Source organism: Bactrocera oleae, chromosome 6 (genome assembly GCF_042242935.1).
Source record: "Bactrocera oleae isolate idBacOlea1 chromosome 6, idBacOlea1, whole genome shotgun sequence".
NCBI lineage: Eukaryota > Metazoa > Arthropoda > Insecta > Diptera > Tephritidae > Bactrocera > Bactrocera oleae.
Genome location: NC_091540.1, coordinates 27,909,745 through 27,925,023, shown reverse-complemented (window position 1 = coordinate 27,925,023; position 15,279 = coordinate 27,909,745). Strand labels below are relative to the sequence as shown.

The following is a 15,279-nucleotide window of genomic DNA, read 5'->3' as shown; positions in this document are numbered from 1 at the left end:
TATAAAATTTTGTGATATTTTTTGTTTTTCACCTCTTGTACATAAGTTAACACATAAGAGTTAAATAACTTGTAGTTACCTTTACCCAATTGCTCCGCTGACGTATGAGTTCAGTGGCCTGATTACTAGGTCAGCTGCGGTAATCTGATATTTGATTATGCTGCTAATATCTACGTTATCGCTTATGCTGAGTCGGCTTGCTAACTGTAGCTTTGGAGCTTATGGGTTCAACCTTTAGGTTTAGCTTTAAGTTAATATCAGTTAGATCTAATCAGACTCAATAAAGCACAGAATTGCACTACACCATAACTTAAATGCAAGTCTTTTCGACAACATATGCGAAACTGTAGGTGCATTTAACGCAACACCGCTTAAGACTTCTGCACAGACGAAACAGTTCACTTGGAGAATACTAACAACATAACTGGCGCCCAACATACAAGGATTCTCCCCCTAGTTAGAATTAGAGTTACTTTACTTTCCACACCATGTAAGTTCGTTTAATAATGTCTTCAAATTACTTGCACCAAATTAGTTATAAAATACTAACAGTAACAGATGTAATTGTGAAATATCGAAATATGCTTTGTGTCAGCTAAAATAATTATTCCACAAAAAAAAACCTTTCTGAATAAATTCAAGCCACTGCTAATAATTTGTTTTATACACATGAGCACATGAGTTGGTTAGACGCGTTACGCCCTATAAATCCTAAAACAAACGAATTTCGTCATGGACGTAAACCAAGTGCAAGCATTAATAGTGACCGCTGATAGCGAAGCATTAGCGCAGCAAGAACAAATATTTCAAACACAGCTTAAGGCTATGAATGAGCGGGTAAATAACTTGAGTATCGAAGTACAAGTTGAACCCTATAAAAGAATTTCTGTGGACCCACAGATCAATTGCAATATTCCTCTGGACATAATAAAATCAGTCCCAGAATTTAAACGCTTCTAAATGATGAGGTTAGGACTTACGCGCTCCACGCTTTTATCTCAGGTTTTAAAAAAACCACTCAAAGCTAATAAATTTACGGATAAAAACGCTCTATTCGAAATTAAGAAACCACTCGTTAGTACCAACTCAGTAAACGCGATTTACTGATGTTGGCCAGTGTACAACATGATTTGATGTTAAATTTTCCGGCAACTAAGTTCTGGCACTGTATTCTTACATCGTTGTCGAGATTATAAACAAAGGTGAACAAACTGAAATTATCATCACTGAACACAAACGCGCGCATAGGGCATAGGGCCGCTTAAGAAAATATTAAACAAATCCTTTGTGATTATTATTTTCCAAAAATGGCAAAATAAGCCAATGAGGTGGTGATCAATTGCAAAACATGTACCAAAGCGAAATACGACAGGCACCCCAAAAAACAAATCCTTGGGGTCACACCAATTTCATCATATGCTGGAGAAATGCTCCACATTGACATTTTTTCAACGGACAGTAAATCGTTCCTTACTTGCGTTGACAAGTTCTCGAAGGTTGCCGTGGTATAACCGATCGCGTCTCGCACAATAATGGATGTAAAAATGTCGATTATCCAACTCCTCAAACAAAAACAATTTATTGCGACAATGAAGCCGCTTTCAATTCGGAGAAAATAAGATCACTGTTAAAAAACAGGTGTGACATAGACATTGTGAATGCACCACCTCTTCACAGTTGTTCAAATGGACAAGTAGAACGTTTCCATGGCACTCTTGCGGACATAGCTAGATCTTTTAAACCAGAAAAAGTTTCTAATGACACAGCCGAGTTAATTTTGAGGGCAACAATAGTCTACAATCGATCCATACACTCGGTCACAAGCCAAACCCCGATCGATGTGATTCACGGAGCATCTAGCGAACTCAGGCGAACCATAAAAAATAAAATCGCAAAATCCCAACACGATAAATTAAAAGATCTAACCCGAGCAGGCAAAACAGAGTTTTTGAAGTTGGCAAAAAAGTGTTCGAAAAAAAAAACAATAAACGGTTAGGAAATAAGTGAACACCGCTTTGCACAGAGAAAACGATTTAAGCAGACCTGGGAACGTCTGTTCTTATTAAAGAGGGGTGGTCCACAAAGACAACCTTAAGTAGCACTTACTTACACTCGAGAAAATCCCACAGACTAAGGTTAATATAATAGTTAAATTTGCAGTCCTTTTATTGTCAGGAGTCGTATATTTTCGGATTATCGACTACTCTCATTCCAATTATATTCCGGTGAAAGGGACTATTTAAGGCATTAACCTGACAGAATTTGCTAGCATGTTAGATGAGACAGCAGAATTAGCATAGTTATTCCCTCAATCGCATATGCGAAAGTTATTAGACATGGATATAGAACATATTAGAAATTTGTTGTCCGTAATAAAAGTGCACCATAGAATGGCAAGAAGTCTGGATTTCCTAGGCTCAGCACTCAAGGTAATAGCCGGTACACCAGATGTGACCGATCTTGAGAAGGTTAAATTGTCCGAGTCAAAGTTAGTCGATGCAAATAATAGGCAAATAGTAATTAATTTAGAAATACAGAAACAAATTAATAAACTCAAAGATACGATAAATGAAATCAAGGGTCAGTACAGACGATGGCCCAGAGATTATTACGAACGGGACACACCTCGTCACCTTCCGTTTCTTCGCAATCATCAATGGCACGAAATATGTGAACCAGCGTGAGATACTAAATAGGAAGCCAAGCATAGCGAGGCCCCCCCTGCTTAACATCGTTAGTCACGACCCAGTCTTGAGTATGCCGCAACTCCATAGAAAGAACAATGTCGATCTTCGTGTCATTCAAGATGACAAAGACGAGCTGGAATCCACCGACTCATTCAATACATGGATTATCGTTGGTGTTGCTCTCAGCGTCATCATAAGTGGCTTTATCATCATATGGTAAATCTCAAAGAAAAGACAAGCTTCGCAGGAGGTACAAAAGTTCATCAACAACTATAAAATAACCGAGGACGGTCATAGACTTGAGGAAGGAGTAGTTAACATATAAGAATTAAGAAACTTGTAGTTACCTTTACCCATTTGTTTCGCTGACGTATGAGTTTAGTGGCCTGATTACTAGGTCAGCTGCGGTAGCCTGATATTAGATTATGCTGCAAATATCTACGTTATCACTTATGCTGAAAAATATTCTGTTGACGCATGAGTTAGTTAATTTTGTAATATCAGTTAGTTCTAATCAGACTCAATAAAGGACACAAGTGCACTACGCCATAACTTATTCGCAAGTCCTTTTGTGAACAATTGCGAAACTGTACGCGCATTTAACGCAACACCGCTTAAGACTTCTACACAGACGTAATAGTTCACTTGGAGAATACTAATAACATAACTTATATGTTTGTGTCACTCCACACTTTCTTCTTTTTTTTTTTTTGAAATCAACTTTTTAACTTTTTTTTTGAAACCAACTTTTTAGCTATATTTTTTTGTTTCTATGTGCATATGTATGTCATTCCACTGCACAGCACTTTTTAGTCACTTTTATATATGTATGTTTTTTTGATTATTTTTTCGTTTGTGTATATATATTAACGTTTAGCCACTTCACAGCACTTTTTTCTTTTTCTTTTGTTCACTGCACTCACTATGGCTCGGAGGACCATTAATATTTTCTTCACTTTTACACTCACCCTTTTTGCACTTTAGAACTTAAAATCACAAAATTCAATAAATTTTTAGCATATTTATTTTTGAGTAAAATATAAAAAAGTTTCCAAAAAATATAAAACGGCTTCCAATTAGTAATCGGGCGAAAAATTGCGCATTTCTATACGGCTCGAAATGCGAACGAAAAGAACGGGCCTCTGGTCCTTTGTTAGTCCGTTTTGATGGTTTGATTGTGTAAAATTGTGATGATGTTGTCTTCGTGGTGTGATGTCTGCAAGGGTGGTGTGTGTTTGAGTGTGGTAGTGGGTGGAGTCTTCTTGTGGATTGTGTTGATGTGGTGTGTTGGCGCTCAGTGGCGTGTATGGAAGGGGATGGCTTAACTCATCTAGCCAGTATGTGAGGTACCTTAATGAAATAGTGGGAGCATTTTATTAGTTTGTGGCATGTTAGTAGTATGTAGTATTGGCAAAAATTGAAAAAATCGAGTTAATACTACCCTCTACTTCCATATACTACTTATAATACTTTTCTTTATTCTAACCAGTTTTATGCCGAATATGTCGGTCAGTGAGTATTAACATTTTTTTATATATAAAATTGATTCAAAATATGTTCTCTATGCTCGAGTATAGCTGAGCAATGTCAAAATTAATATATTTCTTTATCTCCAATATATATATGATTTTCGTTTCTCCACCTGACTTTAAACCGTAACAAGCTTATAATATAAAATTTAGCCACTTTGGTCGAGTTAATATCACATTTATACTTATGTATATCTCACTTCAAGATTTTTTTTTCTAATATAATTTTTGCTGTCGCGAACTAAAATATAGCAATAAAACCGAGACTAAGTTTATGGCCTTGAATATAAGTCAAGAAGATACCAAATTTGATTGTAATTTAATCACGATTTCATTTTATAATGGATGTTTAATTCTTTCTCCACATTTTTCAATATAAGGTTTTGCCACACCTGAAGGAATTTTCTGGCCTTTGGTTCTTGCGAATTGCAAGAGTACAAAATTCTCGGTTCCGCCTTAGTACCCATAATCGGGGATATATTGACCCTAGCTCCAACATACTTTATGTAAGAAATTCAAACTTCCGTTTGGATTTATATAAACGTAAAATATTAGATATACAATAGTTTAATGCCGAAAATTTGTGAAATCGGTCCACGAATTTTCCCAGTTCAAATGTACTACTTATGGTATATTCTTTTTTCGTTAATTTGATAATTTAATGAAATTAAATGGACAGTTTTTCTTAAAAATAATGTAGTTTATCGTTGCATATGAATGAATAATATGAATATATATACTGATTTCCACTCCTCTGGTGCAACAGCAACATGTTAAATCTAACCCCTTTGGTTCGGTTTATATCTCATATAGCATGTTTGTGTTAAATAGCTTCTTTTTGTTAAAGTTGATATTTCGGAGAAAAAAAATAGTAGTACACTAAAGAAAGCTATAATCAATAACATAAGTTAGTAAGATATCAAATATTAATCGAATAATAAATGTTAAATTCGTTCGCAACATTTTTATAGTTTCGCAACATGCTGCAAGAGTTTGTTCACCAAACGGCTGTTTACATCACCTAAATCTAACCGAGATAGATATAGATTTCTACATACAAACATTTCTTCTAATATTTGGTGATAATCAGTGGAGAAGTATTTATATTTTCTCAGCCATCATGTTGAACTTATTACAAAATATACCAAACAACAATGTAAAAAAGTTTCTTAGAGTGCTGGACTTTGTGTAGAGCAAAAATATCTTTCTAGAAAAAATCACGTGAAATAAATGTTAGTAGTGTCGTATCAAAAGGGCTAAAGATCGTTCTTATATGGTAATAGATAAACTGCGACCACATCGGCTTAAATGCTATTGTCTATTATTTCAGTTTTGCGACACATTTTAATATGAAGGTCATGAGATGAGCTGTAAACTCAAGAAAATTACATGTAAGTACTTTTTGGGATTTACCCAGAGCCGTTGGCAGCTTATTTTTATAGATATTAAGACAGGAAGAGGAAAATATATGTACATACTCTACATAAATATGTGTATACTATACTTTATTACATGTAAGTTATTGTTAATTTAGCTGTCATGAGCAGACCTTTCAAAATAGGTACCATAGATCCCCCTGTTTAAAAAGCGTTAGACAAAAGCAATTTACGGAGGGGTTTTCCGAGCACCTAATTTCAATACAATGAAATAAACTACTAATTTCTAAAATACAAATATGTATTATTATGTTAATGAATATCTATGTTATATATAGGTATACAAAAGTACGTAAGCTGTGTGTACAAAAATATACCATAACAAAACTATTATACTTTGTAGCAACATGTTGCAAGTTCTTCGTGCAAACTCTTTATATAGAGATAGTGAGCAGTCACAAAATTCTGTCAGTCATGCTAATCGTAGGTTAGATTCTGATGTACGTCTGTCCGTACAAATTATCAATACAAATCAACATAGAACCAGGCGGGAAAATCTCGAGGTACGGTTTTTTGAACAAAATTTAAATACTTTTCAACTAGGGCAAGACGTTGTAAATACTGTTCAACCTAGAACAAGGCGGCAAGATCCACAAATTCGCTCTGAAGAGCAAATAAGAAATACTCGAGGTCATAGATCTCGGCGCGAAGACCCCGAGGTACGTTATGATGAGCAAAGTAGGAACACTAGGGATCATAGAGAACTTCGCGCAAGAAGTAGAGCGTCTAGAGCACATTCGTGAGCAAATGCAAAAAGAATATGCAAGAAGAAATCCTGACATAAGCAGAGAAGAGCTTGATAGAGAAACACAACGTCGACAACTTAGTAGGAGGGATATGAGGGAAGACATTTTTCGTAGAGATAACCCGGTTAATAGGCAAACTGAAAACGAAAGGCAGTCTCAACGAATCCGATTAACGAGAGAAAATATTGTTGTAGAAACTGATTATAGTGTCAATTTAACAGATTTCAAAAACATTTATTTCCAAAATATTAATAAGGGCCCTACTGAAATATGTATTTGTGCCTTTTTGCAAAAATATAATTGTTAAAAAGAACGTTCCATAAATGTTTGGCCAACGGTCTAGACTTTCCTGAAATACCGAATTGTTTGAAAGGTTTAATTGAAGAACGTCTCATAATGCCTAGATTGCCTTTTATGACAATCCGTGCCTTTTGTGACATCTCTACCAAGGTCCCTTGATGAGGCTCATGTGATACAAATTCACTTAAGAAGGCGTTTGAAATACAATCATGATGTAAAGATTATGGAAGCTTTGCAATTCTTAGTGAAAACCCCTCGGTATCGTGCGCACAATATAGATATTAATGAGAACTGGATTTCAGAATTTAATAACCAAGATGATTTTTTGCATCTGCAGAGGATTTCCGATTGGTTCAATCTATTCGTGCGGCACAAACTTCTCACGATAATCCCTCATTCAATAATATTCCCACGGGTCTAGGCGGCCAAGAAACTATTTTGGACAATATTCCTGTAGAAAACTTTTACTATAACTATATATAGTCATAGCGCCAGGTTATGGACAAATACCAATTGACATAGTTCAAGATAGATAGATAAGAATAGTACATCCATTTGTCTTAGAAAGTTTTCAGACCGCAACCGAGTTACAGCTCAAAATATTTTAAACGAAAACTTTGTTAAAAAAAAAAAAATCATTTCAAAACTGTTGATTCTAAAGATATTTCGGAAGAGGAAGCCAACAGTTTAACAATCCAAGATAGATATCGCTTAATTCGGTCAGACGCGGTTACTTGTGCTAGATATTTTGACTATCGCAATTTCTTAAGCTTTTAAAAGATAAGTAGGGAAATAAGAGGACAAAAGTTTTGTCATTTTGGTATTCCATATCCACCAATGCCGTGAACGCAAGTATTGCTACCTCTTACAGAAACCAGTCAAAATTTAGAAAGACACAAGGAAAACTTGTTCACAACTCAAAATGTTTTAAATTCAAATATGACTACAGAAGACATTTCTAATTTAAGAGATTTTGAAAATGGTAGTGGAATAAATATGTCTTTTGATGACTATTTGTTAGCACTTAAATCAAGTTTCTCAAAACCTAAAATTTTTCTAAGATGGAAATTACAAAATCGTTTTATAAACGCTTAAAATCCTTTGATTTTGGAACTTCATTGAGCACATATGGATATCCAACTTATACTGGATGCATATGCTTGCTGTTCATATATTATATATTTAATCTTATTAGCAAGTAAAATGGAAATTTCTAGGCTCTAAAATGAAGCTATATCAAGAGTAAATGCTGGAAATTATACTGTTAAGCAAAAACTTAAACATATAGGTCACAAATTTATATCAGGCACAGAAATATCTGCACAAGAAGCAGTGTATTGATGCATTGGGCTCCACCTTTCGAAAGCAAGTAATGCAGACATTTTTATAAACACCTCACGACCTGAGGAACGTGTTGGAATGGTAAAACCTAGAGCGAAACTTCATAACTTTCCTTCAGGTTCGACTGAAATATTCGTAGCCGGTATTTTAGACCGTTATGTTCAAAGATCCGATCAGTTAGAAACTCTTTGTTTAGCAGATTTTGCATCTATAATATTTAAAAAATAGTAGAAGAGCACAAGAGGACAGAGAGGGAAGGCGATAATATATCAGAAATCGAGGTTGTCATGCCTCTTAAAGACGGTAGCGGTTTTGTGAAAAAACGTAACAAACCTTGTATTATTCGGTATAGAAGGTTTAACCCAGATTTGGCCAGAGTTGAGTATTTCCGCGAAATGGTAATGCTTTACTATCCTTGGCGAAATGAACAGCAAGATCTCATTGAAAACAATAATGAGCAGACTTGCATAACACATCGTATTCTAATTGAGGAAAATCAAAGAAAATATGATGTCTTTGAGCAAAGAAAACTTGAAAATGTTCTAGAAAGTCTTTATAATGAAATAGAGATAGAGGAAGGTGCTCAAAATGAACTACCTATCGTGGAAAACGAGTTCAGAGTGTTGGCACTTCCAGAAATAAACCCAAATATAAATTTGATGAACTTGCATGGTGAAGATTTAACGATAATAATGGCACTGAATATAATTGCAATATTAGATTTATCGAACTACCCTCTTTAATTCCAGCTGAGGAATTTTTTTCTTTAGTTCAAAGTCTAAATACTAAGCAAAGAATCTATCGCTTATTTTATTAGTTGGTTGCGCGCAGTGCAGGTGTAGGAAATAGTCGTTTGATATCTGCAATATATCAAGCTCTTAACCATCGTTATGATTCTACACCTGGATCCAATCCAAGTTCCTTAAAAGTTCTTCTTTGCGCCCCTACGGGTAAAGCAGCATTCGGAATAGGTGGAATGACCGTTCATTCAATATTCTCTTTACCTGTTAATCAGTTAAATAGAGAGTTGATTCCACTTAGCAATGACACAGCTAATTCATTGTATTCCAGACTTATCGATTTAAAATTAATCATCATTGATGAAATATCGATCGTAGGCGCTCGTATGTTTAGCTCTGTTCATGCGAGATTAAAACAAATTTTCAAAACAGACAGCCCTTTCGGTGGTGTATTGAACATAGTGTTTGGTGATTTGAAGCATTTCTCACCTGTTGAAGATAGGTGGATATTATCTCCTTATCCCTATGATTTATATAGCACTTTAGCTGGTTCCCCTTTGAATTAACAGAAATAATGACACAACGGGAGAATCGGGCCTTTGCAATTGCATTAAACCATATGCCACCTGGTACTATGACAAATGAGGACAATTCACTCACTGAAACTCGAGTAGTTAATTTCGAGGAAGTTCCTGATGATACCATACATTTTTTTGGTCCAATAAAGAGACAAATAATTTCAATGCCCTTAAGCTAAGTCGAATCCCAACGGAAGCTATCCTTTCAACTACACAATACTCAGTTAAAGAAATTGGTTTAAGTGAAAATGTGAATATTTTGGAAAGAATTACACTTTTAAAAACTTCTGAAACGCACGGACTGCCCTATGAATTGACACTAAAAACCTTCCCAAAATATATGATTATAGTGAATATAAACACGTATACACCAAGCCATCATAGTTAATGGGGCAGCTGCACAACTTATTCAAATTGATTTCTATTGTTTTTTTCCAACAACTCTGTGGATTAAATTTTTGGAACTTCTGTTGGTTTGATAGCACGATCAAAAAAGCCTCATCCTCTAGAAAGTTCTTGGACACCAATTGAAAAAGTTCTAAAGAAGTTCATTATAAAAGAAATGAACAAATTTCAATTGAAAGAAATAAGTTTTTTGTTGTTCCGGTGCCACATAAGTATAATAAAGTTGTAATTCATACTATTGTAGTCGAACTACTACCGCAGAAGGTCTATTCATCATAGGAAATTTTATTCCTCCTAACAAATTTTCTGAATCGGATTATGTATTTAGGGAACTGAGGGAATTGAACACAAATAAAGCTCTGACAACAAGTTTCAATTTTATGATTTCCCGAACATCAGGACTTTAAGTTTTATTCCATAATGTTCAGTCTTCACGCTCAAATTAATGACATAAAAAGAGACTGTTTGATGCTATCTTCAAATATTTTATGTTTTGTAGAAACTTGGAGTTATCCTTGCGAAAATTTTGATATACAAGGATTTACTAAATTAACGAGCTGAGGATAGATAGCACGGAAACTAGCAACAGAAATAAACGGGGAATTATAATATATGCAAAGTATTGCTCGCTCTATAGAACCAAATGCTGTAAAGAAAGTTTATTCAGGACAAAGTTTTAGAAGCAGATTTGTTTAAATGTTTCAATATTAATATTCTGGTTCTATACAGAAATTCAGCATACCCCGTCAGACGTTTAATTGTGGAACTTCAGGAAGTCCGTACTACTGAGTTATGCAATCAAAATGTGCTAATTGTTGGAGATTTTAACATTGGTTTAATGTCTACAGGGACTACAATAGGAAATCTGCTCCAAGAAAAAAAACTTTAGTTCCCTGCTTGGTGTAGAATATTTAACTACACCTGCCGAACTAAAGTTTTCAGACTAATTGCAATAGTTTTTAAGATGATTTTAAGAAAAATATGTAAATCCTAATTAAGAAAATTTAAATTATATGTATAATTTGTTATTATATGAGACATTATTGTATAAAGATATGATAGAAATTAATAGTATAAGGAGAAAAGGAATTTAATTTAGATATATTTGTTTAATATTGTAAGTATTATATACAAATTATTATAATAATATAATTTTTAAAGTTGTTAATATTTATTATATTTAAGCTGAACATGTATGATAATATCGATAAAATAAATAAAATATGTTATTCATTGTCAAAAAACGATTTCTTTTCATACATCAATACAGTTGCAATTCATTCTATATAAAATCGATTATAAGCGTATGCAAAAAAACACAAGAACGATTTACAAATTGTTCTAATTAATTTCACTGAATGTAAATAACTGATGCAACAGTTCCTACTTCTAATTATTAAAATATATAAAGAAATCTCAAACGAGAATGCCATTTGACTATGCGAGAGTATAAAATGTTCGGTTACATCCGAACTTAGTACTTCCTTATTTGTTTTAAATATAATTTTAATATTATTGTTTTATTACGAATGTGGATTTATCTTTAAATTTTATTGGATATCCGTTTGACTTTTAAGCTATTCACAATTATTAAACTTTTAATTTTTACACGATAAGTTCTCTTTTTGTACATTTCTAATAGAAATCGATAACTTTTGCTATCTAACTCGCCAGGGTGTGGACTAGTAGGGATTGTTTCTCATATTTCATTAATTTTTATGTTTCAAATTTCAAATTTTGAAATGCGCAGTTTTTAACCGTTGTATGCAGGGGCCTTAGCCAGCATAAAATCAGCAACGCGAACTACGTAGTTGCCAGTATTTTCGGCATGACAGAAAACGTCTCTTTATAACGTTTTCGTAAACAACAAAAATTTCAATTCTTAAAACAAAACAAGGATATTTGTACTAACTAATAAAAGGTAAACTATATATTTATTAATTTATTTGTCAAAAATTGTATTTTTCAGCTTTTGAGTATGCAATAGTTTAGACTGTCGAATTTCAAAATATCGAGTTGTGCTTTGTTAAGTATCAGCTTCTGTCTTTAATATGAGTTTTTAATTTTTAATATATAATAAAAAATCAGTGTCAGCTGTGCTAAAAAAAGCGCAAAAACCATGCTACTTTTCATGAGTGTCTTAGTATTTTGACAGATTTCTCGATAAATCGTCTGCCTTGTAACTCATTCTTGAGTTCTTTCACTAGATTGTTATTCGAGTTTACAACTTATTACTTATAACTCTTTACTAAGCAGTACTCTAATTAGAACTGTCTCTGCTGTACAATCCGGCAGCTCCTATTAGTAGATTGTTACAAAAACTTAGCTATTCGAACATTCTGTTAACTACGAATTTCTCTCCACCTAAGTCTGATTGTCCTGATTAGACACATGGCCGTACCATACGCTGCAAACTGGTCCAGATGAACTTCCTTCATTTTATACACCACGATACACTACATCGTTGAGACGTTTAATTACCTGGTATGGTCTTTCCAAACTACACTGTAATTTGGGAGACAGCGCAATGCACATATATCCCTCATATCGTCTTCTAGGATGCTATTTACTTCTTTAGCATTCCTTCCTTCGATAGCGTTAACTATCAACTTAAAATCAATCTGTAAACGAAGATCGTTACCAAAAATTACTCTTGCTGTTGTTTGCCCTGTTGTTTCATGTACAGCAAACCGGTCCGTCTTCACGTTTTGCTAATGGAACGCTTCAAGGAGCCTGGCGGAATGGTCTTGCATCACCTGTGTTAATAAATGTTTCACAACTTTGACTCTTCCTGATTTGGAATCGTCTTTACAAATATGGATAAGTCTCTGAGAGGGAGTAATTTAGCCTTATTTTAATGGTTTGCCCCTAATTTCTGGGTCAATGCATCAATTTGGACAATACCTTGTTTTCGTCAATGGAATCTTCCTCAAGACATATTTCGACCTCAATCTTTTGCCACTGCCCTAATATAGCTCCTTTGGATAGTTTGATTGGTGACTTGCACTCATTAAGTACTCTTACTGGAATACGTTTATCTGGTCTTGTCAAAGTCACGATTTTGCCTATAAGTAAGTTTGCAGCAGATTCTTCTGTTGCATCTACAACCCGTAATTTGCTTGTCCTATAATCTCCATCTATTTCTGCCCAAATAACTGCTTCTGATTTTGATGGAATCTGCGAGCTCTCTGTTATTTTAACTCGTCTAACGTATTACTTGTTATCCGAACCGAATATAAGTGGCACTTCCATATTTGTACAGATCATAATCTGATTCTTCATGTCATTTTGATTACTTGATTCGCCAGAAAGTCTACTCCAATTATGACTTCGTCGACAATATCTGAGACTATAAAATTGTGTAACATTGCTGTCTTTCCAATTACGACCTTACACACTACTTTTCCGAGAACTTGAGTACCTTCTTCAGTTGCAGCACGCAACTTTGGCCCAGCAAACGGTCTTATTTGCTTAATAACTAGATTAGATCGAATTATTGAATGTGACGCCCCCGTATCCAGTCAGTATGCGCTTTTTACCGTCTACATATCCAATTACGGCAAGGTTACTCGAATTCCTACTTATTTGTAAAATGAAGATTACATGGAATTTGCTTGCGGGGGGCAGCCCGTGCCCTTTTCGGCTGGCTCGCTTTAGTTTAACGATCGGTTTGATTTGACATTTGCTTGATCATCTCAGCTTTCCGTGCAATATGGCCATTTTTTCGAAGTTGAAGCATTTAACCACACCATCATTTTTCTTAAGCGCTTCTGCAAATTTCCAGTGCTTTCTGCATGTTGTTAATTTTTTCACGTAATTTGTATTTTTCTATTTCCAATTTATGGGCTTTAAGATTGCTAAGTAGGGATGCAGTTTTCTGTGTGAGATCATGGGAAACGGTTTCCGAAATGGTCAATTTTGAACATGCTATTCCAGTAATGAAGATCCGAATATTCGTTTCCTCGATGAACTCCGCGGACTTATGTGCATAAGCTAGGTGAGCTAACCTCTTTGTAGAAAACTCTGTACAGACTCGTTGATTTTCTTGGGGCGATTTTGCACCTCGATTTGGAAAATCTGCTTCCTGTGCTCACTATCATTCCGTCTTTCTAATGCACCCATCAACGTGTTATAACTTTTCGCCTCGCAGTTTGGAATGGTCTGTAATATCTCCAAATCCTTTCAATAGGTGTTAAATCATTCTCTCGTTCTAACCTTGGTTGCACGAAGGTTTCGATTAATTAGGTGTAAAATCATCCTTGGTTTGGCGTATGTACATTTTTAAAATAATAAAAATATTATTTAATACTACTATTTTATACACTTTTATTATGTTAGAACCATCCAAGCCATAGTGCCAATTTTATGGTGAAACGTGTTTAAGCAACCAGTGATTCAATTTCGAAAGGACTACTTTGTAACTCAAAGGCTCCATCACCACTCATTGCCGACGAGGTATTGATTTTAGCGGATTTATGCAAACCCCTTGCTCCTTTTTAAGATGCTACTGCGCAAACTTCATCTAGCAACACTGTCAGCATTTCTTTGATAATTCCACTATTTTCGTGAAAACATCTGCCGAGTTTGTATTGGCTAGTTTTTTGATAGAGCGCATAAAAATACGTCTTTTTCATTACGAAAACCGCACCGTCACAAAAAAGGCAAGTATTTTGGACGCAAAAGAGAAAATTTTCGTTCCTCCTCAATCGCTGATGTTTCCTCAATGAAAAAAAAATTAAGAGAAGATTGAATCAAACCGAGTGGATGCAATAATTGCAGTCCGTCTCGAGCGGCCAAATGCTTCATCTTTGGACTATTGGAAGGTAATTACTTTTAAAGGTATTTTGAAAACGTAAACATCTTTAGATATATAATATAAAAATATGTTTATGTAATGCATAGTTTTGGCACCAAATGTCTCTTATAAATTTATTTATTTTTCTATTACAAAGCAACAAAAATGATTCAATGTCTCTCAACATCTGTGCCAGTCGATACCTTTGTGTACCAGCTACTTCTACCACGTCGAAGAAAATATTTAGCCAGGCTGAAGTCTAAAACCGTCAATAAATTCTTATCTTTAAACAAAAATAAGTGGATTATTGACGAATAAAGTCTATGAAAACGTTTTTTAAGTATACATTTTTTATCTTATTTCACATAAAACTTAAAATTATATTTTTCTACCTCGTCAGCTCTCAGAAAAATTTATATAATAACATGAATACATTTTTTATGTAACTTTAATAACTATTTCGTGTTTTCTGCTATTTTTTTAAAATAAATATAAAGATTACTTCATAAAAATGAAATGTACAAAGCCATAGTCTCTTAATTTAAATGTAGATTTAAAGGGGGCAAACTATTGATAGTTTGCAGTTCTACTATAGACACCCCGGGGTTGGACCGACCAGGGTAAATCGACCGCAGACCGCCCGTTGCGGAAACAGTTCGAGGTTTTCCTCTATACGTCCATACCATCAGATCGCGGTGCAAAAGAAATAGTGACTGTTACAT

At 34.5% G+C, this 15,279-nt stretch overlaps 1 long non-coding RNA gene across 1 annotated transcript; it reads left to right on the top strand.

The window, feature by feature from the left end:
* Positions 1–11,409: 11,409 nt before the first annotated feature.
* Positions 11,410–14,902, top strand: LOC106623071 (uncharacterized). Its single transcript, XR_001330976.3, has 3 exons — positions 11,410–11,683; positions 14,101–14,585; positions 14,715–14,902. It is a non-coding gene; the product is annotated as an uncharacterized lncRNA (long non-coding RNA).
* Positions 14,903–15,279: the final 377 nt, after the last annotated feature.